Genomic DNA, 27,910 nt, shown 5'->3' with positions numbered 1-27,910 from the left:
CATCCTGCGGTGTGCGGCCAGCTCACAAGAAAGCGAGTTGAAGAAAGGAGCTCAGGGGCACTGTAATTCACAAACCTGCAGAGTTATAAATGACAGCTATCGTCCAAAAATATACTGAAGTAAGGCTGCCAAGAGGACTTGAAAGCGGGGCAGAATTGCACGAAACGGATTTCAGGAGGTAGACTGGAATTGCATTGAAAGCATAGGAAAGGAGGCAGAACGTCGACAATGATGCACTTGGCCAAAAAGGGCATATGCGTTTTTTCCTGAAAATATTCAGGAAAAAACGCATACGCACTTTTTGGCCAACCAAGCAAGCTTGCAAAGGAAATCTGCACTACAATGAAGTCTCACTTCTCCCCGGTCAAAAGAGCCATCTGAAAAAAGTGTAAAATCCAGAAAGGCAGGACAGGCCATGGAGAACTGGGAGCCTTGTTATGCTGATGGGCGGGATGTAAATTGCCAACAGCCACTCGGAAGAAGTGTATGGTGTTTCCTGAAACATCTAAAAAACAAAGCAACAGAGCCTAGGGCACTTCCACTTATGGTCCTATAGCTTAGGGAAATTAAAATCAAAAAGACACAGCCACCCCAAAGTTTGGGACGCCTCTGTTTACAACAACCTCGTTTACAGTACAAGTTCAATATCACAGAAAGTAAAAAATGGATAAAGAACTTGTGGTACTTACGTACAATGCAGTATCACTCAGCAATGAAATCTATGTCATCAGGCCAGTAGCAGCACAATGAGTGGATTCAGGTACGATGATTCTAACTGAAATAAGTCACACAGAAAAAGAAACATCATAAGACATTTCTAATACACGGAATGTAAACTTGGCTACACAGGAACTGAATTCCAAAACAGAACAGGGTCTCAAATTTAGAAAACCAACTTATGCTTCCTAAGGGGAAAGGTGAGTTGGGGTGCTGCATAAAACCAGAGATTGAAATGAGCACAGATAAAGTTCTTTAAGCCAAATATGGAATAGACAAGAGCTACTCCTTGCTCAACGAAATGGACTCAACACCCCATATTAAACGCCTAAGAATGTACCTGACTAGTAAGTATCTTAAAACCGATGGATTGCTATGTCTCCAAAAGAGAATCAAGCGTGTGTACAGGGTCATAAACGCAGCAGTGATAGGATTGGAGAGGTTCGGTGAGAAAATGAAGACCCTTTGAAGTCATATTGCATGGTACCCTTTAAACGGGTCTCAACTCTCCAGGATTAAGGTATTCTTCCTTGAGCTAAAATATGCATGTGGAACCCAGAGTATGATCAACCGTGTGAATGGGAGACGTGTTGAAATATGTTTCAGATTTCCTCCCCTGGTACTCGGGTGCAACATTCCAGATGCCTTACTAACACTCTCCCAATTGGAGAGTCAGTGCCTTTAACCTCCTGTTTGGCCCAGTTTGCAATTTCTGTGGAAGATGAACAGGAATAGGGAGAACCAATGAGAGACTAGCTGGAGGTGTCTGGACGGGCAAATTTAACTCTCATTTCCCACCAGGAAGAGGAATTAACCAAAGGCTCAGCATGCCATGCCAGAACCAGATTAGGGCCTGAAGCCATCCTGCGGTGTTGCGGTCAGGTCAAAAGAAAGCGAGTTGAAGAAAGGAACTCAGGGGCACTGTAATTCACAAACCTGCAGAGTTATAAATGACAGCTATCGTCCAAAAATATACTGAAGTAAGGCTGCCAAGAGGACTTGAAAGCGGGGCAGAATTGCAGGAAACCGATTTCAGGAGGTAGACTGGAATTGCATTGAAAGCATAGGAAAAGAGGCAGAACGTCCACAATGATGCACTTGGCCAAAAAGGGCGTATGCGTTTTTTCCTGAATATATTCAGGAAAAAACGCATACGCCCTTTTTGGCCAACCAAGCAAGCTTGCAAAGGAAATCTGCACTACAATGAAGTCTCACTTCCCCCCGGTCAAAAGGGCCATCTGAAAAAAGTGTAAAATCCAGAAAGGCAGGACAGGCCATGGAGAACTGGGAGCCTTGTTATGCTGATGGGCGGGATGTAAATTGCCAACAGACACTCTGGAGAAGTGTATGGTGTTTCCTGAAACATCTAAAAAACAAAGCAACAGAGCCTAGGGCACTTCCACTTATGGTCCTATAGCTTAGGGAAATTAAAATCAAAAAGACACAGCCACCCCAAAGTTTGGGACGCCTCTGTTTACAAGAACCTCGTTTACAGTACAAGTTCAACATCGCAGAAAGTGAAAAATGGATAAAGAAGTTGTCGTATTTACTTACAAAGCAATATCACTCAGCAATGAAATCTATGTCATCAGGCACTTAGCAGCACAATGAGTGGATTCAGGTATGATGATTCTAACTGAAATAAGTCACACAGAAAAAGAAACATCATAAGATACCAGTAATACACGGAATGTAAACTTGGCTACACAGGAACTGAATTACAGAACAGAACAGGGTCTCAAATTTAGAAAACCAACTTATGCTTGCTTAAGGGGAAAGGTGAGTTGGGGTGCTGCATAAAACCAGAGATTGAAATGAGCACAGATAAAGTTCCTTAAGCCAAATATGGAATAGACAAGAGCTACTCCTTGTTCAACGAAATGGACGCAACACCGCATATTAAACGCTTAAGAATGTACCTGACTAGTAAGTATCTTAAAACCTATGGATTGCTATGTATCCGAAAGAGAATCAAGCATGTGTACAGGGGCATAAACGCAGCAGTGATAGGATTGGAGAGGTTCGGTGAGCAAATGAAGACCCTTTGAAGTCATATTGCATGGTACCCATTCCACGGGTTTCAACTACCCAGGTTTAAGGTATTCTTCCTTCAGCTAAAACATGCATGTGGAACCTAGAGTATGATCAACCATGTGATCGGGAGACGTGTTCAAATATGTCTCAGTTTTCGTACCCTGGTACTCGGGTGCAACATTCCAGATGCTTTACTAACACTCTCCCGACTTGGAGAGTCAGTCCCTTTAACCTCCTGTTTGGCCCAGTTTGAAATTTCTGCGGAAGATGAACAGGAATAGGGAGAACCAATGAGAGACTAGCTGGAGGTGTCTGGACGGGCAAATTTAACTCTCATTTCCCACCAGGAAGAGGAATTAACCAAAGGTTCAGCGTGCCATGCCGGAACCAGATTAGGGCCTGAAGCCATCCTGTGGTGTTGCAGCCAGCTCAAAAGAAAGCGAGTTGAAGAAAGGAACTCAGGGGCACTGTAATTCACAAACCTGCAGAGTTATAAATGACAGCTATCGTCCAAAAATATACTGAAGTAAGGCTGCCAAGAGGACTTGAAAGTGGGGCAGAATTGCAGGAAACCGATTTCAGGAGGTAGACTGGAATTGCATTGAAAGCATAGGAAAAGAGGCAGAACGTTCACAATGATGCACTTGGCCAAAAAGGGCGTATGCGTTTTTTCCTGAATATATTCAGTAAAAAACGCATACGCGCTTTTTGGCGCACCAAGCATGCTTGCAAAGGAAATCTGCACTACAATGAAGTCTCACTTCCCCCCGGTCAAAAGGGCCATCTGAAAAAAGTGTAAAATCCAGAAAGGCAGGACAGGCCATGCAGAACTGGGAGCCTTGTTATGCTGATGGGCGGAATGTAAATTGCCAACAGACACTCGGGAGAAGTGTATGGTGTTTCCTGAAACATCTAAAAAACAAAGCAACAGAGCCTAGGGCACTTCCACTTATGGTCCTATAGCTTAGGGAAATTAAAATCAAAAAGACACAGCCACCCCAAGGTTTGGGATGCCTCTGTTTACAAGAACCTCATTTACCGTACAAGTTCAATATCACAGAAAGTGAAAAATGGATAAAGAACTTCTGGTACTTACGTACAATGCAGTATCACTCAGCAATGAAATCTATGTCATCAGGCCCGTAGCAGCATAATGAGTGGATTCAGGTACGATGATTCTAACTGAAATAAGTCACACAGAAAAAGAAACATCATAAGATATCACTAATACACGGAATGTAAACTTGGCTACACAGGAACTGAATTCCAAAACAGAACAGGGTCTCAAATTTAAAAAACCAACTTATGCTTGCTTAAGGGGAAAGGTGAGTTGGGGTGCTGCATAAAACCAGAGATTGAAATGAGCACAGATAAAGTTTCTTAAGCCAAATATGGAATAGACAAGAGCTACTCCTTGCTCAACGAAATGGACTCAACACCGCATATTAAACGCCTAAGAATGTACCTGACTAGTAAGTATCTTAAAACCTATGGATTGCTATGTCTCCAAAAGAGAATCAAGCGTGTGTACAGGGGCATAAACGCAGCAGTGATAGGATTGGAGAGGTTCGGTGAGCAAATGAAGACCCTTTGAAGTCATATTGCATGGTACCCATTCCACGGGTTTCAACTACCCAGGTTTAAGGTATTCTTCCTTCAGCTAAAACATGCATGTGGAACCTAGAGTATGATCAACCATGTGATCGGGAGACGTGTTCAAATATGTCTCAGTTTTCGTACCCTGGTACTCGGGTGCAACATTCCAGACGCTTTACTAACACTCTCCCGACTTGGAGAGTCAGTCCCTTTAACCTCCTGTTTGGCCCAGTGTGCAATTTCTGCGGAAGAAGAACAGGAATAGCGAGAACCAATGAGAGACTAGCTGGAGGTGTCTGGACGGGCAAATTTAACTCTCATTTCCCACCAGGAAGAGGAATTAACCAAAGGTTCAGCGTGCCGTGCCGGAACCAGATTAGGGCCTGAAGCCATCCTGCGGTGTTGCGGCCAGGTCACAAGAAAGCGAGTTGAAGAAAGGAGCTCAGGGGCACTGTAATTCACAAACATGCAGAGTTATAAATGACAGCTATCGTCCAAAAATATACTGAAGTAAGGCTGCCAAGAGGACTTGAAAGCGGGGCAGCATTGCAGGAAACCGATTTCAGGAGGTAGACTGGAATTGCATTGAAAGCATAGAAAAAGAGGCAGAACGTCCACAATGATGCACTTGGCCAAAAAGGGCGTATGCGTTTTTTCCTGAATATATTCAGGAAAAAACGCATAGGCGCTTTTTGGCCAACCAAGCAAGCTTGCAAAGGAAATCTGCACTACAATGAAGTCTCACTTCCCCCCGGTCAAAAGGGCCATCTGAAAAAAGTGTAAAATCCAGAAAGGCAGGACAGGCCATGGAGAACTGGGAGCCTTGTTATGCTGATGGGCGGGATGTAAATTGCCAAAAGACACTCGGGAGAAGTGTATGGTGTTTCCTGAAACATCTAAAAAACAAAGCAACAGAGCCTAGGGCACTTCCACTTATGGTCCTCTAGCTTAGGGAAATTAAAATCAAAAAGACACAGCCACCCCAAAGTTTGGGACGCCTCTGTTTACAAGAACCTCGTTTACAATACAAGTTCAACATCGCAGAAAGTGAAAAATGGATAAAGAAGATGTGGTATTTACTTACAAAGCAATATCACTCAGCAATGAAATCTATGTCATCAGGCCCTTAGCAGCACAATGAGTGGATTCAGGTATGATGATTCTAACTGAAATAAGTCACACAGAAAAAGAAACATCATAAGATATCAGTAATACACGGAATGTAAACTTGGCTACACAGGAACTGAATTACAGAACAGAACAGGGTCTCAAATTTAGAAAACCAACTTATGCTTGCTTAAGGGGAAAGGTGAGTTGGGGTGCTGCATAAAACCAGAGATTGAAATGAGCACAGATAAAGTTCCTTAAGCCAAATATGGAATAGACAAGAGCTACTCCTTGCTCAACGAAATGGACTCAACACCGCATATTAAACGCCTAAGAATGTACCTGACTAGTAAGTATCTTAAAACCTATGGATTGCTATGTCTCCAAAAGAGAATCAAGCGTGTGTACAGGGGCATAAACACAGCAGTGATAGGATTGGAGAGGTTCGGTGAGCAAATGAAGACCCTTTGAAGTCATATTGCATGGTACCCATTCCACGGGTCTCAACTCTCCAGGTTTAAGGTATTCTTCCTTCAGCTAAAACATGCATGTGGAACCTAGAGTATGATCAACCATGTGATCGGGAGACGTGTTCAAATATGTCTCAGTTTTCGTACCCTGGTACTCGGGTGCAACATTCCAGACGCTTTACTAACACTCTCCCGACTTGGAGAGTCAGTCCCTTTAACCTCCTCTTTGGCCCAGTGTGCAATTTCTGCGGAAGAAGAACAGGAATAGCGAGAACCAATGAGAGACTAGCTGGAGGTGTCTGGACGGGCAAATTTAACTCTCATTTCCCACCAGGAAGAGGAATTAACCAAAGGTTCAGCGTGCCGTGCCGGAACCAGATTAGGGCCTGAAGCCATCCTGCGGTGTTGCGGCCAGGTCACAAGAAAGCGAGTTGAAGAAAGGAGCTCAGGGGCACTGTAATTCACAAACATGCAGAGTTATAAATGACAGCTATCGTCCAAAAATATACTGAAGTAAGGCTGCCAAGAGGACTTGAAAGCGGGGCAGAATTGCAGGAAACCGATTTCAGGAGGTAGACTGGAATTGCATTGAAAGCATAGAAAAAGAGGAAGAACGTCCACAATGATGCACTTGGCCAAAAAGGGCGTATGCGTTTTTTCCTGAATATATTCAGGAAAAAACGCATAGGCGCTTTTTGGCCAACCAAGCAAGCTTGCAAAGGAAATCTGCACTACAATGAAGTCTCACTTCCCCCCGGTCAAAAGGGCCATCTGAAAAAAGTGTAAAATCCAGAAAGGCAGGACAGGCCATGGAGAACTGGGAGCCTTGTTATGCTGATGGGCGGGATGTAAATTGCCAACAGACACTCGGGAGAAGTGTATGGTGTTTCCTGAAACATCTAAAAAACAAAGCAACAGAGCCTAGGGCACTTCCACTTATGGTCCTCTAGCTTAGGGAAATTAAAATCAAAAAGACACAGCCACCCCAAAGTTTGGGACGCCTCTGTTTACAAGAACCTCGTTTACAATACAAGTTCAACATCGCAGAAAGTGAAAAATGGATAAAGAAGATGTGGTATTTACTTACAAAGCAATATCACTCAGCAATGAAATCTATGTCATCAGGCCCTTAGCAGCACAATGAGTGGATTCAGGTATGATGATTCTAACTGAAATAAGTCACACAGAAAAAGAAACATCATAAGATATCAGTAATACACGGAATGTAAACTTGGCTACACAGGAACTGAATTACAGAACAGAACAGGGTCTCAAATTTAGAAAACCAACTTATGCTTGCTTAAGGGGAAAGGTGAGTTGGGGTGCTGCATAAAACCAGAGATTGAAATGAGCACAGATAAAGTTCCTTAAGCCAAATATGGAATAGACAAGAGCTACTCCTTGCTCAACGAAATGGACTCAACACCCCATATTAAACGCCTAAGAATGTACCTGACTAGTAAGTATCTTAAAACCTATGGATTGCTATGTCTCCGAAAGAGAATCAAGCATGTGTACAGGGGCATAAACGCAGCAGTGATAGGATTGGAGAGGTTCGGTGAGCAAATGAAAACCCTTTGAAGTCATATTGCATGGTACCCATTCCACGGGTTTCTACTACCCAGGTTTAAGGTATTCTTCCTTCAGCTAAAACATGCATGTGGAACCTAGAGTATGATCAACCGTGTGATCGGGAGACGTGTTCAAATATGTCTCAATTTTCGTATCCTGGTACTCGAGTGCAACATTCCAGATGCTTTACTAACACTCTCCCGACTTGGAGAGTCAGTCCCTTTAACCTCCTGTTTGGCCCAGTTTGCAATTTCTGCGGAAGATGAACAGGAATAGCGAGAACCAATGAGAGACTAGCTGGAGGTGTCTGGACGGGCAAATTATCTCTCATTTCCCACCAGGAAGAGGAATTAACCAAAGGCTCAGCGTGCCATGCCGGAACCAGATTAGGGCCTGAAGCCATCCTGTGGTGTTGCGGCCAGCTCACAAGAAAGCGAGTTGAAGAAAGGAGCTCAGGGGCACTGTAATTCACAAACCTGCAGAGTTATAAATGACAGCTATCGTCCAAAAATATACTGAAGTAAGGCTGCCAAGAGGACTTGAAAGCGGGGCAGAATTGCAGGAAACCGATTTCAGGAGGTAGACTGGAATTGCATTGAAAGCATAGGAAAAGAGGCAGAACGTTCACAATGATGCACTTGGCCAAAAAGGGCGTATGCGTTTTTTCCTGAATATATTCAGTAAAAAACGCATACGCGCTTTTTGGCCAACCAAGCATGCTTGCAAAGGAAATCTGCACTACAATGAAGTCTCACTTCCCCCCGGTCAAAAGGGCCATCTGAAAAAAGTGTAAAATCCAGAAAGGCAGGACAGGCCATGCAGAACTGGGAGCCTTGTTATGCTGATGGGCGGAATATAAATTGCCAACAGACACTCGGGAGAAGTGTATGGTGTTTCCTGAAACATCTAAAAAACAAAGCAACAGAGCCTAGGGCACTTCCACTTATGGTCCTATAGCTTAGGGAAATTAAAATCAAAAAGACACAGCCACCCCAAGGTTTGGGATGCCTCTGTTTACAAGAACCTCATTTACCGTACAAGTTCAATATCACAGAAAGTGAAAAATGGATAAAGAACTTGTGGTACTTACGTACAATGCAGTATCACTCAGCAATGAAATCTATGTCATCAGGCCCGTAGCAGCATAATGAGTGGATTCAGGTACGATGATTCTAACTGAAATAAGTCACACAGAAAAAGAAACATCATAAGATATCACTAATACATGGAATGTAAACTTGGCTACACAGGAACTGAATTCCAAAACAGAACAGGGTCTCAAATTTAGAAAACCAACTTATGCTTGCTTAAGGGGAAAGGTGAGTTGGGGTGCTGCATAAAACCAGAGATTGAAATGAGCACAGATAAAGTTCCTTAAGCCAAATATGGAATAGACAAGAGCTACTCCTTGCTCAACGAAATGGACTCAACACCGCATATTAAACGCCTAAGAATGTACCTGACTAGTAAGTATCTTAAAACCTATGGATTGCTATGTCTCCAAAAGAGAATCAAGCGTGTGTACAGGGGCATAAACGCAGCAGTGATAGGATTGGAGAGGTTCGGTGAGCAAATGAAGACCCTTTGAAGTCATATTGCATGGTACCCATTCCACGGGTTTCAACTACCCAGGTTTAAGGTATTCTTCCTTCAGCTAAAACATGCATGTGGAACCCAGAGTATGATCAACCGTGTGAACGGGAGACGTGTTCAAATATGTCTCAGTTTTCCTCCCCTGGTACTCGGGTGCAACATTCCAGACGCTTTACTAACACTCTCCCCACTTGGAGAGTCAGCGCCTTTAACTTCCTGTTTGGCCCAGTTTGCAATTTCTGCGGAAGATGAACAGGAATAGGGAGAACAAATGAGAGACTAGCTGGAGGTGTCTGGACGGGCAAATTTAACTCTCATTTCCCACCAGGAAGAGGAAATAACTAAAAGCTCAGCGTGCCGTGCCGGAACCAGATTAGGGCCTGAAGCCATCCTGCGGTGTTGCGGTCAGGTCAAAAGAAAGCGAGTTGAAGAAAGGAACTCAGGGGCACTGTAATTCACAAACCTGCAGAGTTATAAATGACAGCTATCGTCCAAAAATATACTGAAGTAAGGCTGCCAAGAGGACTTGAAAGCGGGGCAGAATTGCAGGAAACCGATTTCAGGAGGTAGACTGGAATTGCATTGAAAGCATAGGAAAAGAGGCAGAACGTCCACAATGATGCACTTGGCCAAAAAGGGCGTATGCGTTTTTTCCTGAATATATTCAGGAAAAAACGCATACGCCCTTTTTGGCCAACCAAGCAAGCTTGCAAAGGAAATCTGCACTACAATGAAGTCTCACTTCCCCCCGGTCAAAAGGGCCATCTGAAAAAAGTGTAAAATCCAGAAGGGCAGGACAGGCCATGGAGAACTGGGAGCCTTGTTATGCTGATGGGCGGGATGTAAATTGCCAACAGACACTCGGGAGAAGTGTATGGTGTTTCCTGAAACATCTAAAAAACAAAGCAACAGAGCCTAGGGCACTTCCACTTATGGTCCTCTAGCTTAGGGAAATTAAAATCAAAAAGACACAGCCACCCCAAAGTTTGGGACGCCTCTGTTTACAAGAACCTCGTTTACAGTACAAGTTCAACATCGCAGAAAGTGAAAAATGGATAAAGAAGTTGTCGTATTTACTTACAAAGCAATATCACTCAGCAATGAAATCTATGTCATCAGGCACTTAGCAGCACAATGAGTGGATTCAGGTATGATGATTCTAACTGAAATAAGTCACACAGAAAAAGAAACATCATAAGATATCAGTAATACACGGAATGTAAACTTGGCTACACAGGAACTGAATTACAGAACAGAACAGGGTCTCAAATTTAGAAAACCAACTTATGCTTGCTTAAGGGGAAAGGTGAGTTGGGGTGCTGCATAAAACCAGAGATTGAAATGAGCACAGATAAATTTCCTTAAGCCAAATATGGAATAGACAAGAGCTACTCCTTGCTCAACGAAATGGACTCAACACCGCATATTAAACGCTTAAGAATGTACCTGACTAGTAAGTATCTTAAAACCTATGGATTGCTATGTATCCGAAAGAGAATCAAGCATGTGTACAGGGGCATAAACGCAGCAGTGATAGGATTGGAGAGGTTCGGTGAGCAAATGAAGACCCTTTGAAGTCATATTGCATGGTACCCATTCCACGGGTTTCAACTACCCAGGTTTAAGGTATTCTTCCTTCAGCTAAAACATGCATGTGGAACCTAGAGTATGATCAACCATGTGATCGGGAGACGTGTTCAAATATGTCTCAGTTTTCGTACCCTGGTACTCGGGTGCAACATTCCAGACGCTTTACTAACACTCTCCCGACTTGGAGAGTCAGTGCCTTTAACCTCCTGTTTGGCCCAGTTTGCAATTTCTGCGGAAGATGAACAGGAATAGGGAGAACCAATGAGAGACTAGCTGGAGGTGTCTGGACGGGCAAATTTAACTCTCATTTCCCACCAGGAAGAGGAATTAACCAAAGGTTCAGCGTGCCATGCCGGAACCAGATTAGGGCCTGAAGCCATCCTGTGGTGTTGCAGCCAGCTCAAAAGAAAGCGAGTTGAAGAAAGGAACTCAGGGGCACTGTAATTCACAAACCTGCAGAGTTATAAATGACAGCTATCGTCCAAAAATATACTGAAGTAAGGCTGCCAAGAGGACTTGAAAGTGGGGCAGAATTGCAGGAAACCGATTTCAGGAGGTAGACTGGAATTGCATTGAAAGCATAGGAAAAGAGGCAGAACGTTCACAATGATGCACTTGGCCAAAAAGGGCGTATGCGTTTTTTCCTGAATATATTCAGTAAAAAACGCATACGCGCTTTTTGGCGAACCAAGCATGCTTGCAAAGGAAATCTGCACTACAATGAAGTCTCACTTCCCCCCGGTCAAAAGGGCCATCTGAAAAAAGTGTAAAATCCAGAAAGGCAGGACAGGCCATGCAGAACTGGGAGCCTTGTTATGCTGATGGGCGGAATGTAAATTGCCAACAGACACTCGGGAGAAGTGTATGGTGTTTCCTGAAACATCTAAAAAACAAAGCAACAGAGCCTAGGGCACTTCCACTTATGGTCCTATAGCTTAGGGAAATTAAAATCAAAAAGACACAGCCACCCCAAGGTTTGGGATGCCTCTGTTTACAAGAACCTCATTTACCGTACAAGTTCAATATCACAGAAAGTGAAAAATGGATAAAGAACTTCTGGTACTTACGTACAATGCAGTATCACTCAGCAATGAAATCTATGTCATCAGGCCCGTAGCAGCATAATGAGTGGATTCAGGTACGATGATTCTAACTGAAATAAGTCACACAGAAAAAGAAACATCATAAGATATCACTAATACACGGAATGTAAACTTGGCTACACAGGAACTGAATTCCAAAACAGAACAGGGTCTCAAATTTAAAAAACCAACTTATGCTTGCTTAAGGGGAAAGGTGAGTTGGGGTGCTGCATAAAACCAGAGATTGAAATGAGCACAGATAAAGTTTCTTAAGCCAAATATGGAATAGACAAGAGCTACTCCTTGCTCAACGAAATGGACTCAACACCGCATATTAAACGCCTAAGAATGTACCTGACTAGTAAGTATCTTAAAACCTATGGATTGCTATGTCTCCAAAAGAGAATCAAGCGTGTGTACAGGGGCATAAACGCAGCAGTGATAGGATTGGAGAGGTTCGGTGAGCAAATGAAGACCCTTTGAAGTCATATTGCATGGTACCCATTCCACGGGTTTCAACTACCCAGGTTTAAGGTATTCTTCCTTCAGCTAAAACATGCATGTGGAACCTAGAGTATGATCAACCATGTGATCGGGAGACGTGTTCAAATATGTCTCAGTTTTCGTACCCTGGTACTCGGGTGCAACATTCCAGACGCTTTACTAACACTCTCCCGACTTGGAGAGTCAGTCCCTTTAACCTCCTGTTTGGCCCAGTGTGCAATTTCTGCGGAAGAAGAACAGGAATAGCGAGAACCAATGAGAGACTAGCTGGAGGTGTCTGGACGGGCAAATTTAACTCTCATTTCCCACCAGGAAGAGGAATTAACCAAAGGTTCAGCGTGCCGTGCCGGAACCAGATTAGGGCCTGAAGCCATCCTGCGGTGTTGCGGCCAGGTCACAAGAAAGCGAGTTGAAGAAAGGAGCTCAGGGGCACTGTAATTCACAAACATGCAGAGTTATAAATGACAGCTATCGTCCAAAAATATACTGAAGTAAGGCTGCCAAGAGGACTTGAAAGCGGGGCAGCATTGCAGGAAACCGATTTCAGGAGGTAGACTGGAATTGCATTGAAAGCATAGAAAAAGAGGCAGAACGTCCACAATGATGCACTTGGCCAAAAAGGGCGTATGCGTTTTTTCCTGAATATATTCAGGAAAAAACGCATAGGCGCTTTTTGGCCAACCAAGCAAGCTTGCAAAGGAAATCTGCACTACAATGAAGTCTCACTTCCCCCCGGTCAAAAGGGCCATCTGAAAAAAGTGTAAAATCCAGAAAGGCAGGACAGGCCATGGAGAACTGGGAGCCTTGTTATGCTGATGGGCGGGATGTAAATTGCCAAAAGACACTCGGGAGAAGTGTATGGTGTTTCCTGAAACATCTAAAAAACAAAGCAACAGAGCCTAGGGCACTTCCACTTATGGTCCTCTAGCTTAGGGAAATTAAAATCAAAAAGACACAGCCACCCCAAAGTTTGGGACGCCTCTGTTTACAAGAACCTCGTTTACAATACAAGTTCAACATCGCAGAAAGTGAAAAATGGATAAAGAAGATGTGGTATTTACTTACAAAGCAATATCACTCAGCAATGAAATCTATGTCATCAGGCCCTTAGCAGCACAATGAGTGGATTCAGGTATGATGATTCTAACTGAAATAAGTCACACAGAAAAAGAAACATCATAAGATATCAGTAATACACGGAATGTAAACTTGGCTACACAGGAACTGAATTACAGAACAGAACAGGGTCTCAAATTTAGAAAACCAACTTATGCTTGCTTAAGGGGAAAGGTGAGTTGGGGTGCTGCATAAAACCAGAGATTGAAATGAGCACAGATAAAGTTCCTTAAGCCAAATATGGAATAGACAAGAGCTACTCCTTGCTCAACGAAATGGACTCAACACCGCATATTAAACGCCTAAGAATGTACCTGACTAGTAAGTATCTTAAAACCTATGGATTGCTATGTCTCCAAAAGAGAATCAAGCGTGTGTACAGGGGCATAAACACAGCAGTGATAGGATTGGAGAGGTTCGGTGAGCAAATGAAGACCCTTTGAAGTCATATTGCATGGTACCCATTCCACGGGTCTCAACTCTCCAGGTTTAAGGTATTCTTCCTTCAGCTAAAACATGCATGTGGAACCTAGAGTATGATCAACCATGTGATCGGGAGACGTGTTCAAATATGTCTCAGTTTTCGTACCCTGGTACTCGGGTGCAACATTCCAGACGCTTTACTAACACTCTCCCGACTTGGAGAGTCAGTCCCTTTAACCTCCTCTTTGGCCCAGTGTGCAATTTCTGCGGAAGAAGAACAGGAATAGCGAGAACCAATGAGAGACTAGCTGGAGGTGTCTGGACGGGCAAATTTAACTCTCATTTCCCACCAGGAAGAGGAATTAACCAAAGGTTCAGCGTGCCGTGCCGGAACCAGATTAGGGCCTGAAGCCATCCTGCGGTGTTGCGGCCAGGTCACAAGAAAGCGAGTTGAAGAAAGGAGCTCAGGGGCACTGTAATTCACAAACATGCAGAGTTATAAATGACAGCTATCGTCCAAAAATATACTGAAGTAAGGCTGCCAAGAGGACTTGAAAGCGGGGCAGAATTGCAGGAAACCGATTTCAGGAGGTAGACTGGAATTGCATTGAAAGCATAGAAAAAGAGGAAGAACGTCCACAATGATGCACTTGGCCAAAAAGGGCGTATGCGTTTTTTCCTGAATATATTCAGGAAAAAACGCATAGGCGCTTTTTGGCCAACCAAGCAAGCTTGCAAAGGAAATCTGCACTACAATGAAGTCTCACTTCCCCCCGGTCAAAAGGGCCATCTGAAAAAAGTGTAAAATCCAGAAAGGCAGGACAGGCCATGGAGAACTGGGAGCCTTGTTATGCTGATGGGCGGGATGTAAATTGCCAACAGACACTCGGGAGAAGTGTATGGTGTTTCCTGAAACATCTAAAAAACAAAGCAACAGAGCCTAGGGCACTTCCACTTATGGTCCTCTAGCTTAGGGAAATTAAAATCAAAAAGACACAGCCACCCCAAAGTTTGGGACGCCTCTGTTTACAAGAACCTCGTTTACAATACAAGTTCAACATCGCAGAAAGTGAAAAATGGATAAAGAAGATGTGGTATTTACTTACAAAGCAATATCACTCAGCAATGAAATCTATGTCATCAGGCCCTTAGCAGCACAATGAGTGGATTCAGGTATGATGATTCTAACTGAAATAAGTCACACAGAAAAAGAAACATCATAAGATATCAGTAATACACGGAATGTAAACTTGGCTACACAGGAACTGAATTACAGAACAGAACAGGGTCTCAAATTTAGAAAACCAACTTATGCTTGCTTAAGGGGAAAGGTGAGTTGGGGTGCTGCATAAAACCAGAGATTGAAATGAGCACAGATAAAGTTCCTTAAGCCAAATATGGAATAGACAAGAGCTACTCCTTGCTCAACGAAATGGACTCAACACCCCATATTAAACGCCTAAGAATGTACCTGACTAGTAAGTATCTTAAAACCTATGGATTGCTATGTCTCCGAAAGAGAATCAAGCATGTGTACAGGGGCATAAACGCAGCAGTGATAGGATTGGAGAGGTTCGGTGAGCAAATGAAAACCCTTTGAAGTCATATTGCATGGTACCCATTCCACGGGTTTCTACTACCCAGGTTTAAGGTATTCTTCCTTCAGCTAAAACATGCATGTGGAACCTAGAGTATGATCAACCGTGTGATCGGGAGACGTGTTCAAATATGTCTCAATTTTCGTATCCTGGTACTCGAGTGCAACATTCCAGATGCTTTACTAACACTCTCCCGACTTGGAGAGTCAGTCCCTTTAACCTCCTGTTTGGCCCAGTTTGCAATTTCTGCGGAAGATGAACAGGAATAGCGAGAACCAATGAGAGACTAGCTGGAGGTGTCTGGACGGGCAAATTATCTCTCATTTCCCACCAGGAAGAGGAATTAACCAAAGGCTCAGCGTGCCATGCCGGAACCAGATTAGGGCCTGAAGCCATCCTGTGGTGTTGCGGCCAGCTCACAAGAAAGCGAGTTGAAGAAAGGAGCTCAGGGGCACTGTAATTCACAAACCTGCAGAGTTATAAATGACAGCTATCGTCCAAAAATATACTGAAGTAAGGCTGCCAAGAGGACTTGAAAGCGGGGCAGAATTGCAGGAAACCGATTTCAGGAGGTAGACTGGAATTGCATTGAAAGCATAGGAAAAGAGGCAGAACGTTCACAATGATGCACTTGGCCAAAAAGGGCGTATGCGTTTTTTCCTGAATATATTCAGTAAAAAACGCATACGCGCTTTTTGGCCAACCAAGCATGCTTGCAAAGGAAATCTGCACTACAATGAAGTCTCACTTCCCCCCGGTCAAAAGGGCCATCTGAAAAAAGTGTAAAATCCAGAAAGGCAGGACAGGCCATGCAGAACTGGGAGCCTTGTTATGCTGATGGGCGGAATATAAATTGCCAACAGACACTCGGGAGAAGTGTATGGTGTTTCCTGAAACATCTAAAAAACAAAGCAACAGAGCCTAGGGCACTTCCACTTATGGTCCTATAGCTTAGGGAAATTAAAATCAAAAAGACACAGCCACCCCAAGGTTTGGGATGCCTCTGTTTACAAGAACCTCATTTACCGTACAAGTTCAATATCACAGAAAGTGAAAAATGGATAAAGAACTTGTGGTACTTACGTACAATGCAGTATCACTCAGCAATGAAATCTATGTCATCAGGCCCGTAGCAGCATAATGAGTGGATTCAGGTACGATGATTCTAACTGAAATAAGTCACACAGAAAAAGAAACATCATAAGATATCACTAATACATGGAATGTAAACTTGGCTACACAGGAACTGAATTCCAAAACAGAACAGGGTCTCAAATTTAGAAAACCAACTTATGCTTGCTTAAGGGGAAAGGTGAGTTGGGGTGCTGCATAAAACCAGAGATTGAAATGAGCACAGATAAAGTTCCTTAAGCCAAATATGGAATAGACAAGAGCTACTCCTTGCTCAACGAAATGGACTCAACACCGCATATTAAACGCCTAAGAATGTACCTGACTAGTAAGTATCTTAAAACCTATGGATTGCTATGTCTCCAAAAGAGAATCAAGCGTGTGTACAGGGGCATAAACGCAGCAGTGATAGGATTGGAGAGGTTCGGTGAGCAAATGAAGACCCTTTGAAGTCATATTGCATGGTACCCATTCCACGGGTTTCAACTACCCAGGTTTAAGGTATTCTTCCTTCAGCTAAAACATGCATGTGGAACCCAGAGTATGATCAACCGTGTGAACGGGAGACGTGTTCAAATATGTCTCAGTTTTCCTCCCCTGGTACTCGGGTGCAACATTCCAGACGCTTTACTAACACTCTCCCCACTTGGAGAGTCAGCGCCTTTAACTTCCTGTTTGGCCCAGTTTGCAATTTCTGCGGAAGATGAACAGGAATAGGGAGAACAAATGAGAGACTAGCTGGAGGTGTCTGGACGGGCAAATTTAACTCTCATTTCCCACCAGGAAGAGGAAATAACTAAAAGCTCAGCGTGCCGTGCCGGAACCAGATTAGGGCCTGAAGCCATCCTGCGGTGTTGCGGTCAGGTCAAAAGAAAGCGAGTTGAAGAAAGGAACTCAGGGGCACTGTAATTCACAAACCTGCAGAGTTATAAATGACAGCTATCGTCCAAAAATATACTGAAGTAAGGCTGCCAAGAGGACTTGAAAGCGGGGCAGAATTGCAGGAAACCGATTTCAGGAGGTAGACTGGAATTGCATTGAAAGCATAGGAAAAGAGGCAGAACGTCCACAATGATGCACTTGGCCAAAAAGGGCGTATGCGTTTTTTCCTGAATATATTCAGGAAAAAACGCATACGCCCTTTTTGGCCAACCAAGCAAGCTTGCAAAGGAAATCTGCACTACAATGAAGTCTCACTTCCCCCCGGTCAAAAGGGCCATCTGAAAAAAGTGTAAAATCCAGAAGGGCAGGACAGGCCATGGAGAACTGGGAGCCTTGTTATGCTGATGGGCGGGATGTAAATTGCCAACAGACACTCGGGAGAAGTGTATGGTGTTTCCTGAAACATCTAAAAAACAAAGCAACAGAGCCTAGGGCACTTCCACTTATGGTCCTCTAGCTTAGGGAAATTAAAATCAAAAAGACACAGCCACCCCAAAGTTTGGGACGCCTCTGTTTACAAGAACCTCGTTTACAGTACAAGTTCAACATCGCAGAAAGTGAAAAATGGATAAAGAAGTTGTCGTATTTACTTACAAAGCAATATCACTCAGCAATGAAATCTATGTCATCAGGCACTTAGCAGCACAATGAGTGGATTCAGGTATGATGATTCTAACTGAAATAAGTCACACAGAAAAAGAAACATCATAAGATATCAGTAATACACGGAATGTAAACTTGGCTACACAGGAACTGAATTACAGAACAGAACAGGGTCTCAAATTTAGAAAACCAACTTATGCTTGCTTAAGGGGAAAGGTGAGTTGGGGTGCTGCATAAAACCAGAGATTGAAATGAGCACAGATAAATTTCCTTAAGCCAAATATGGAATAGACAAGAGCTACTCCTTGCTCAACGAAATGGACTCAACACCGCATATTAAACGCTTAAGAATGTACCTGACTAGTAAGTATCTTAAAACCTATGGATTGCTATGTATCCGAAAGAGAATCAAGCATGTGTACAGGGGCATAAACGCAGCAGTGATAGGATTGGAGAGGTTCGGTGAGCAAATGAAGACCCTTTGAAGTCATATTGCATGGTACCCATTCCACGGGTTTCAACTACCCAGGTTTAAGGTATTCTTCCTTCAGCTAAAACATGCATGTGGAACCTAGAGTATGATCAACCATGTGATCGGGAGACGTGTTAAAATATGTCTCAGTTTTCGTACCCTGGTACTCGGGTGCAACATTCCAGACGCTTTACTAACACTCTCCCGACTTGGAGAGTCAGTGCCTTTAACCTCCTGTTTGGCCCAGTTTGCAATTTCTGCGGAAGATGAACAGGAATAGGGAGAACCAATGAGAGACTAGCTGGAGGTGTCTGGACGGGCAAATTTAACTCTCATTTCCCACCAGGAAGAGGAATTAACCAAAGGTTCAGCGTGCCGTGCCGGAACCAGATTAGGGCCTGAAGCCATCCTGTGGTGTTGCGGCCAGCTCACAAGAAAGCGAGTTGAAGAAAGGAGCTCAGGGGCACTGTAATTCACAAACCTGCAGAGTTATAAATGACAGCTATCGTCCAAAAATATACTGAAGTAAGGCTGCCAAGAGGACTTGAAAGCGGGGCAGAATTGCAGGAAACCGATTTCAGGAGGTAGACTGGAATTGCATTGAAAGCATAGGAAAAGAGGCAGAACGTTCACAATGATGCACTTGGCCAAAAAGGGCGTATGCGTTTTTTCCTGAATATATTCAGTAAAAAACGCATACGCGCTTTTTGGCCAACCAAGCATGCTTGCAAAGGAAATCTGCACTACAATGAAGTCTCACTTCCCCCCGGTCAAAAGGGCCATCTGAAAAAAGTGTAAAATCCAGAAAGGCAGGACAGGCCATGCAGAACTGGGAGCCTTGTTATGCTGATGGGCGGAATGTATATTGCCAACAGACACTCGGGAGAAGTGTATGGTGTTTCCTGAAACATCTAAAAAACAAAGCAACAGAGCCTAGGGCACTTCCACTTATGGTCCTATAGCTTAGGGAAATTAAAATCAAAAAGACACAGCCACCCCAAGGTTTGGGATGCCTCTGTTTACAAGAACCTCATTTACCGTACAAGTTCAATATCACAGAAAGTGAAAAATGGATAAAGAACTTCTGGTACTTACGTACAATGCAGTATCACTCAGCAATGAAATCTATGTCATCAGGCCCGTAGCAGCATAATGAGTGGATTCAGGTACGATGATTCTAACTGAAATAAGTCACACAGAAAAAGAAACATCATAAGATATCACTAATACACGGAATGTAAACTTGGCTACACAGGAACTGAATTCCAAAACAGAACAGGGACTCAAATTTAGAAAACCAACTTATGCTTGCTTAAGGGGAAAGGTGAGTTGGGGTGCTGCATAAAACCAGAGATTGAAATGAGCACAGATAAAGTTCCTTAAGCCAAATATGGAATAGACAAGAGCTACTCCTTGCTCAACGAAATGGACTCAACACCGCATATTAAACGCCTAAGAATGTACCTGACTAGTAAGTATCTTAAAACCTATGGATTGCTATGTCTCCAAAAGAGAATCAAGCGTGTGTACAGGGGCATAAACGCAGCAGTGATAGGATTGGAGAGGTTCGGTGAGCAAATGAAGACCCTTTGAAGTCATATTGCATGGTACCCATTCCACGGGTTTCAACTACCCAGGTTTAAGGTATTCTTCCTTCAGCTAAAACATGCATGTGGAACCTAGAGTATGATCAACCATGTGATCGGGAGACGTGTTCAAATATGTCTCAGTTTTCGTACCCTGGTACTCGGGTGCAACATTCCAGGCGCTTTACTAACACTCTCCCCACTTGGAGAGTCAGTCCCTTTAACCTCCTGTTTGGCCCAGTGTGCAATTTCTGCGGAAGAAGAACAGGAATAGCGAGAACCAATGAGAGACTAGCTGGAGGTGTCTGGACGGGCAAATTTAACTCTCATTTCCCACCAGGAAGAGGAATTAACCAAAGGTTCAGCGAGCCGTGCCGGAACCAGATTAGGGCCTGAAGCCATCCTGCGGTGTTGCGGCCAGGTCACAAGAAAGCGAGTTGAAGAAAGGAGCTCAGGGGCACTGTAATTCACAAACCTGCAGAGTTATAAATGACAGCTATCGTCCAAAAATATACTGAAGTAAGGCTGCCAAGAGGACTTGAAAGCGGGGCAGAATTGCAGGAAACCGATTTCAGGAGGTAGACTGGAATTGCATTGAAAGCATAGAAAAAGAGGCAGAACGTCCACAATGATGCACTTGGCCAAAAAGGGCGTATGCGTTTTTTCCTGAATATATTCAGGAAAAAACGCATAGGCGCTTTTTGGCCAACCAAGCAAGCTTGCAAAGGAAATCTGCACTACAATGAAGTCTCACTTCCCCCCGGTCAAAAGGGCCATCTGAAAAAAGTGTAAAATCCAGAAAGGCAGGACAGGCCATGGAGAACTGGGAGCCTTGTTATGCTGATGGGCGGGATGTAAATTGCCAACAGACACTCGGGAGAAGTGTATGGTGTTTCCTGAAACATCTAAAAAACAAAGCAACAGAGCCTAGGGCACTTCCACTTATGGTCCTATAGCTTAGGGAAATTAAAATCAAAAAGACACAGCCACCCCAAAGTTTGGGACGCCTCTGTTTACAAGAACCTCGTTTACAATACAAGTTCAACATCACAGAAAGTGAAGAATGGATAAAGAAGATGTGGTATTTACTTACAAAGCAATATCACTCAGCAATGAAATCTATGTCATCAGGCCCTTAGCAGCACAATGAGTGGATTCAGGTATGATGATTCTAACTGAAATAAGTCACACAGAAAAAGAAACATCATAAGATATCAGTAATACACGGAATGTAAACTTGGCTACACAGGAACTGAATTACAGAACAGAACAGGGTCTCAAATTTAGAAAACCAACTTATGCTTGCTTAAGGGGAAAGGTGAGTTGGGGTGCTGCATAAAACCAGAGATTGAAATGAGCACAGATAAAGTTCCTTAAGCCAAATATGGAATAGACAAGAGCTACTCCTTGTTCAACGAAATGGACTCAACACCGCATATTAAACGCTTAAGAATGTACCTGACTAGTAAGTATCTTAAAACCTATGGATTGCTATGTATCCGAAAGAGAATCAAGCATGTGTATAGGGGCATAAAGGCAGCAGTGATAGGATTGGAGAGGTTCGGTGAGCAAATGAAGACCCTTTGAAGTCATATTGCATGGTACCCATTCCACGGGTTTCAACTACCCAGGTTTAAGGTATTCTTCCTTCAGCTAAAACATGCATGTGGAACCCAGAGTATGATCAACCATGTGATCGGGAGACGTGTTAAAATATGTCTCAGTTTTCGTACCCTGGTACTCGGGTGCAACATTCCAGACGCTTTACTAACACTCTCCCGACTTGGAGAGTCAGTGCCTTTAACCTCCTGTTTGGCCCAGTTTGCAATTTCTGCGGAAGATGAACAGGAATAGGGAGAACCAATGAGAGACTAGCTGGAGGTGTCTGGACGGGCAAATTTAACTCTCATTTCCCACCAGGAAGACGAATTAACCAAAGGTTCAGCGTGCCGTGCCGGAACCAGATTAGGGCCTGAAGCCATCCTGTGGTGTTGCGGCCAGCTCACAAGAAAGCGAGTTGAAGAAAGGAGCTCAGGGGCACTGTAATTCACAAACCTGCAGAGTTATAAATGACAGCTATCGTCCAAAAATATACTGAAGTAAGGCTGCCAAGAGGACTTGAAAGCGGGGCAGAATTGCAGGAAACCGATTTCAGGAGGTAGACTGGAATTGCATTGAAAGCATAGGAAAAGAGGCAGAACGTTCACAATGATGCACTTGGCCAAAAAGGGCGTATGCGTTTTTTCCTGAATATATTCAGTAAAAAACGCATACGCGCTTTTTGGCCAACCAAGCATGCTTGCAAAGGAAATCTGCACTACAATGAAGTCTCACTTCCCCCCGGTCAAAAGGGCCATCTGAAAAAAGTGTAAAATCCAGAAAGGCAGGACAGGCCATGCAGAACTGGGAGCCTTGTTATGCTGATGGGCGGAATGTATATTGCCAACAGACACTCGGGAGAAGTGTATGGTGTTTCCTGAAACATCTAAAAAACAAAGCAACAGAGCCTAGGGCACTTCCACTTATGGTCCTATAGCTTAGGGAAATTAAAATCAAAAAGACACAGCCACCCCAAGGTTTGGGATGCCTCTGTTTACAAGAACCTCATTTACCGTACAAGTTCAATATCACAGAAAGTGAAAAATGGATAAAGAACTTCTGGTACTTACGTACAATGCAGTATCACTCAGCAATGAAATCTATGTCATCAGGCCCTTAGCAGCACAATGAGTGGATTCAGGTATGATGATTCTAACTGAAATAAGTCACACAGAAAAAGAAACATCATAAGATATCAGTAATACACGGAATGTAAACTTGGCTACACAGGAACTGAATTACAGAACAGAACAGGGTCTCAAATTTAGAAAACCAACTTATGCTTGCTTAAGGGGAAAGGTGAGTTGGGGTGCTGCATAAAACCAGAGATTGAAATGAGCACAGATAAAGTTCCTTAAGCCAAATATGGAATAGACAAGAGCTACTCCTTGCTCAACGAAATGGACTCAACACCGCATATTAAACGCCTAAGAATGTACCTGACTAGTAAGTATCTTAAAACCTATGGATTGCTATGTCTCCAAAAGAGAATCAAGCGTGTGTACAGGGGCATAAACACAGCAGTGATAGGATTGGAGAGGTTCGGTGAGCAAATGAAGACCCTTTGAAGTCATATTGCATGGTACCCATTCCACGGGTCTCAACTCTCCAGGTTTAAGGTATTCTTCCTTCAGCTAAAACATGCATGTGGAACCTAGAGTATGATCAACCATGTGATCGGGAGACGTGTTCAAATATGTCTCAGTTTTCGTACCCTGGTACTCGGGTGCAACATTCCAGACGCTTTACTAACACTCTCCCGACTTGGAGAGTCAGTCCCTTTAACCTCCTCTTTGGCCCAGTGTGCAATTTCTGCGGAAGAAGAACAGGAATAGCGAGAACCAATGAGAGACTAGCTGGAGGTGTCTGGACGGGCAAATTTAACTCTCATTTCCCACCAGGAAGAGGAATTAACCAAAGGTTCAGCGTGCCGTGCCGGAACCAGATTAGGGCCTGAAGCCATCCTGCGGTGTTGCGGCCAGGTCACAAGAAAGCGAGTTGAAGAAAGGAGCTCAGGGGCACTGTAATTCACAAACATGCAGAGTTATAAATGACAGCTATCGTCCAAAAATATACTGAAGTAAGGCTGCCAAGAGGACTTGAAAGCGGGGCAGAATTGCAGGAAACCGATTTCAGGAGGTAGACTGGAATTGCATTGAAAGCATAGAAAAAGAGGAAGAACGTCCACAATGATGCACTTGGCCAAAAAGGGCGTATGCGTTTTTTCCTGAATATATTCAGGAAAAAACGCATAGGCGCTTTTTGGCCAACCAAGCAAGCTTGCAAAGGAAATCTGCACTACAATGAAGTCTCACTTCCCCCCGGTCAAAAGGGCCATCTGAAAAAAGTGTAAAATCCAGAAAGGCAGGACAGGCCATGGAGAACTGGGAGCCTTGTTATGCTGATGGGCGGGATGTAAATTGCCAACAGACACTCGGGAGAAGTGTATGGTGTTTCCTGAAACATCTAAAAAACAAAGCAACAGAGCCTAGGGCACTTCCACTTATGGTCCTCTAGCTTAGGGAAATTAAAATCAAAAAGACACAGCCACCCCAAAGTTTGGGACGCCTCTGTTTACAAGAACCTCGTTTACAATACAAGTTCAACATCGCAGAAAGTGAAAAATGGATAAAGAAGATGTGGTATTTACTTACAAAGCAATATCACTCAGCAATGAAATCTATGTCATCAGGCCCTTAGCAGCACAATGAGTGGATTCAGGTATGATGATTCTAACTGAAATAAGTCACACAGAAAAAGAAACATCATAAGATATCAGTAATACACGGAATGTAAACTTGGCTACACAGGAACTGAATTACAGAACAGAACAGGGTCTCAAATTTAGAAAACCAACTTATGCTTGCTTAAGGGGAAAGGTGAGTTGGGGTGCTGCATAAAACCAGAGATTGAAATGAGCACAGATAAAGTTCCTTAAGCCAAATATGGAATAGACAAGAGCTACTCCTTGCTCAACGAAATGGACTCAACACCCCATATTAAACGCCTAAGAATGTACCTGACTAGTAAGTATCTTAAAACCTATGGATTGCTATGTCTCCGAAAGAGAATCAAGCATGTGTACAGGGGCATAAACGCAGCAGTGATAGGATTGGAGAGGTTCGGTGAGCAAATGAAAACCCTTTGAAGTCATATTGCATGGTACCCATTCCACGGGTTTCTACTACCCAGGTTTAAGGTATTCTTCCTTCAGCTAAAACATGCATGTGGAACCTAGAGTATGATCAACCGTGTGATCGGGAGACGTGTTCAAATATGTCTCAATTTTCGTATCCTGGTACTCGAGTGCAACATTCCAGATGCTTTACTAACACTCTCCCGACTTGGAGAGTCAGTCCCTTTAACCTCCTGTTTGGCCCAGTTTGCAATTTCTGCGGAAGATGAACAGGAATAGCGAGAACCAATGAGAGACTAGCTGGAGGTGTCTGGACGGGCAAATTATCTCTCATTTCCCACCAGGAAGAGGAATTAACCAAAGGCTCAGCGTGCCATGCCGGAACCAGATTAGGGCCTGAAGCCATCCTGTGGTGTTGCGGCCAGCTCACAAGAAAGCGAGTTGAAGAAAGGAGCTCAGGGGCACTGTAATTCACAAACCTGCAGAGTTATAAATGACAGCTATCGTCCAAAAATATACTGAAGTAAGGCTGCCAAGAGGACTTGAAAGCGGGGCAGAATTGCAGGAAACCGATTTCAGGAGGTAGACTGGAATTGCATTGAAAGCATAGGAAAAGAGGCAGAACGTTCACAATGATGCACTTGGCCAAAAAGGGCGTATGCGTTTTTTCCTGAATATATTCAGGAAAAAACGCATACGCGCTTTTTGGCCAACCAAGCATGCTTGCAAAGGAAATCTGCACTACAATGAAGTCTCACTTCCCCCCGGTCAAAAGGGCCATCTGAAAAAAGTGTAAAATCCAGAAAGGCAGGACAGGCCATGCAGAACTGGGAGCCTTGTTATGCTGATGGGCGGAATATAAATTGCCAACAGACACTCGGGAGAAGTGTATGGTGTTTCCTGAAACATCTAAAAAACAAAGCAACAGAGCCTAGGGCACTTCCACTTATGGTCCTATAGCTTAGGGAAATTAAAATCAAAAAGACACAGCCACCCCAAGGTTTGGGATGCCTCTGTTTACAAGAACCTCATTTACCGTACAAGTTCAATATCACAGAAAGTGAAAAATGGATAAAGAACTTGTGGTACTTACGTACAATGCAGTATCACTCAGCAATGAAATCTATGTCATCAGGCCCGTAGCAGCATAATGAGTGGATTCAGGTACGATGATTCTAACTGAAATAAGTCACACAGAAAAAGAAACATCATAAGATATCACTAATACATGGAATGTAAACTTGGCTACACAGGAACTGAATTCCAAAACAGAACAGGGTCTCAAATTTAGAAAACCAACTTATGCTTGCTTAAGGGGAAAGGTGAGTTGGGGTGCTGCATAAAACCAGAGATTGAAATGAGCACAGATAAAGTTCCTTAAGCCAAATATGGAATAGACAAGAGCTACTCCTTGCTCAACGAAATGGACTCAACACCGCATATTAAACGCCTAAGAATGTACCTGACTAGTAAGTATCTTAAAACCTATGGATTGCTATGTCTCCAAAAGAGAATCAAGCGTGTGTACAGGGGCATAAACGCAGCAGTGATAGGATTGGAGAGGTTCGGTGAGCAAATGAAGACCCTTTGAAGTCATATTGCATGGTACCCATTCCACGGGTTTCAACTACCCAGGTTTAAGGTATTCTTCCTTCAGCTAAAACATGCATGTGGAACCCAGAGTATGATCAACCGTGTGAACGGGAGACGTGTTCAAATATGTCTCAGTTTTCCTCCCCTGGTACTCGGGTGCAACATTCCAGACGCTTTACTAACACTCTCCCCACTTGGAGAGTCAGCGCCTTTAACTTCCTGTTTGGCCCAGTGTGCAATTTCTGCGGAAGAAGAACAGGAATAGCGAGAACCAATGAGAGACTAGCTGGAGGTGTCTGGACGGGCAAATTTAACTCTCATTTCCCACCAGGAAGAGGAATTAACCAAAGGTTCAGCGAGCCGTGCCGGAACCAGATTAGGGCCTGAAGCCATCCTGCGGTGTTGCGGCCAGGTCACAAGAAAGCGAGTTGAAGAAAGGAGCTCAGGGGCACTGTAATTCACAAACCTGCAGAGTTATAAATGACAGCTATCGTCCAAAAATATACTGAAGTAAGGCTGCCAAGAGGACTTGAAAGCGGGGCAGAATTGCAGGAAACCGATTTCAGGAGGTAGACTGGAATTGCATTGAAAGCATAGAAAAAGAGGCAGAACGTCCACAATGATGCACTTGGCCAAAAAGGGCGTATGCGTTTTTTCCTGAATATATTCAGGAAAAAACGCATAGGCGCTTTTTGGCCAACCAAGCAAGCTTGCAAAGGAAATCTGCACTACAATGAAGTCTCACTTCCCCCCGGTCAAAAGGGCCATCTGAAAAAAGTGTAAAATCCAGAAAGGCAGGACAGGCCATGGAGAACTGGGAGCCTTGTTATGCTGATGGGCGGGATGTAAATTGCCAACAGACACTCGGGAGAAGTGTATGGTGTTTCCTGAAACATCTAAAAAACAAAGCAACAGAGCCTAGGGCACTTCCACTTATGGTCCTATAGCTTAGGGAAATTAAAATCAAAAAGACACAGCCACCCCAAAGTTTGGGACGCCTCTGTTTACAAGAACCTCGTTTACAATACAAGTTCAACATCACAGAAAGTGAAGAATGGATAAAGAAGATGTGGTATTTACTTACAAAGCAATATCACTCAGCAATGAAATCTATGTCATCAGGCCCTTAGCAGCACAATGAGTGGATTCAGGTATGATGATTCTAACTGAAATAAGTCACACAGAAAAAGAAACATCATAAGATATCAGTAATACACGGAATGTAAACTTGGCTACACAGGAACTGAATTACAGAACAGAACAGGGTCTCTAATTTAGAAAACCAACTTATGCTTGCTTAAGGGGAAAGGTGAGTTGGGGTGCTGCATAAAACCAGAGATTGAAATGAGCACAGATAAAGTTCCTTAAGCCAAATATGGAATAGACAAGAGCTACTCCTTGTTCAACGAAATGGACTCAACACCGCATATTAAACGCTTAAGAATG

The sequence above is a fragment of the Pseudorca crassidens genome, unplaced genomic scaffold (assembly GCF_039906515.1).
Source record: "Pseudorca crassidens isolate mPseCra1 unplaced genomic scaffold, mPseCra1.hap1 Scaffold_69, whole genome shotgun sequence".
Taxonomy (NCBI): domain Eukaryota; kingdom Metazoa; phylum Chordata; class Mammalia; order Artiodactyla; family Delphinidae; genus Pseudorca; species Pseudorca crassidens.
Note: the sequence above shows the minus strand (reverse complement) of the source record.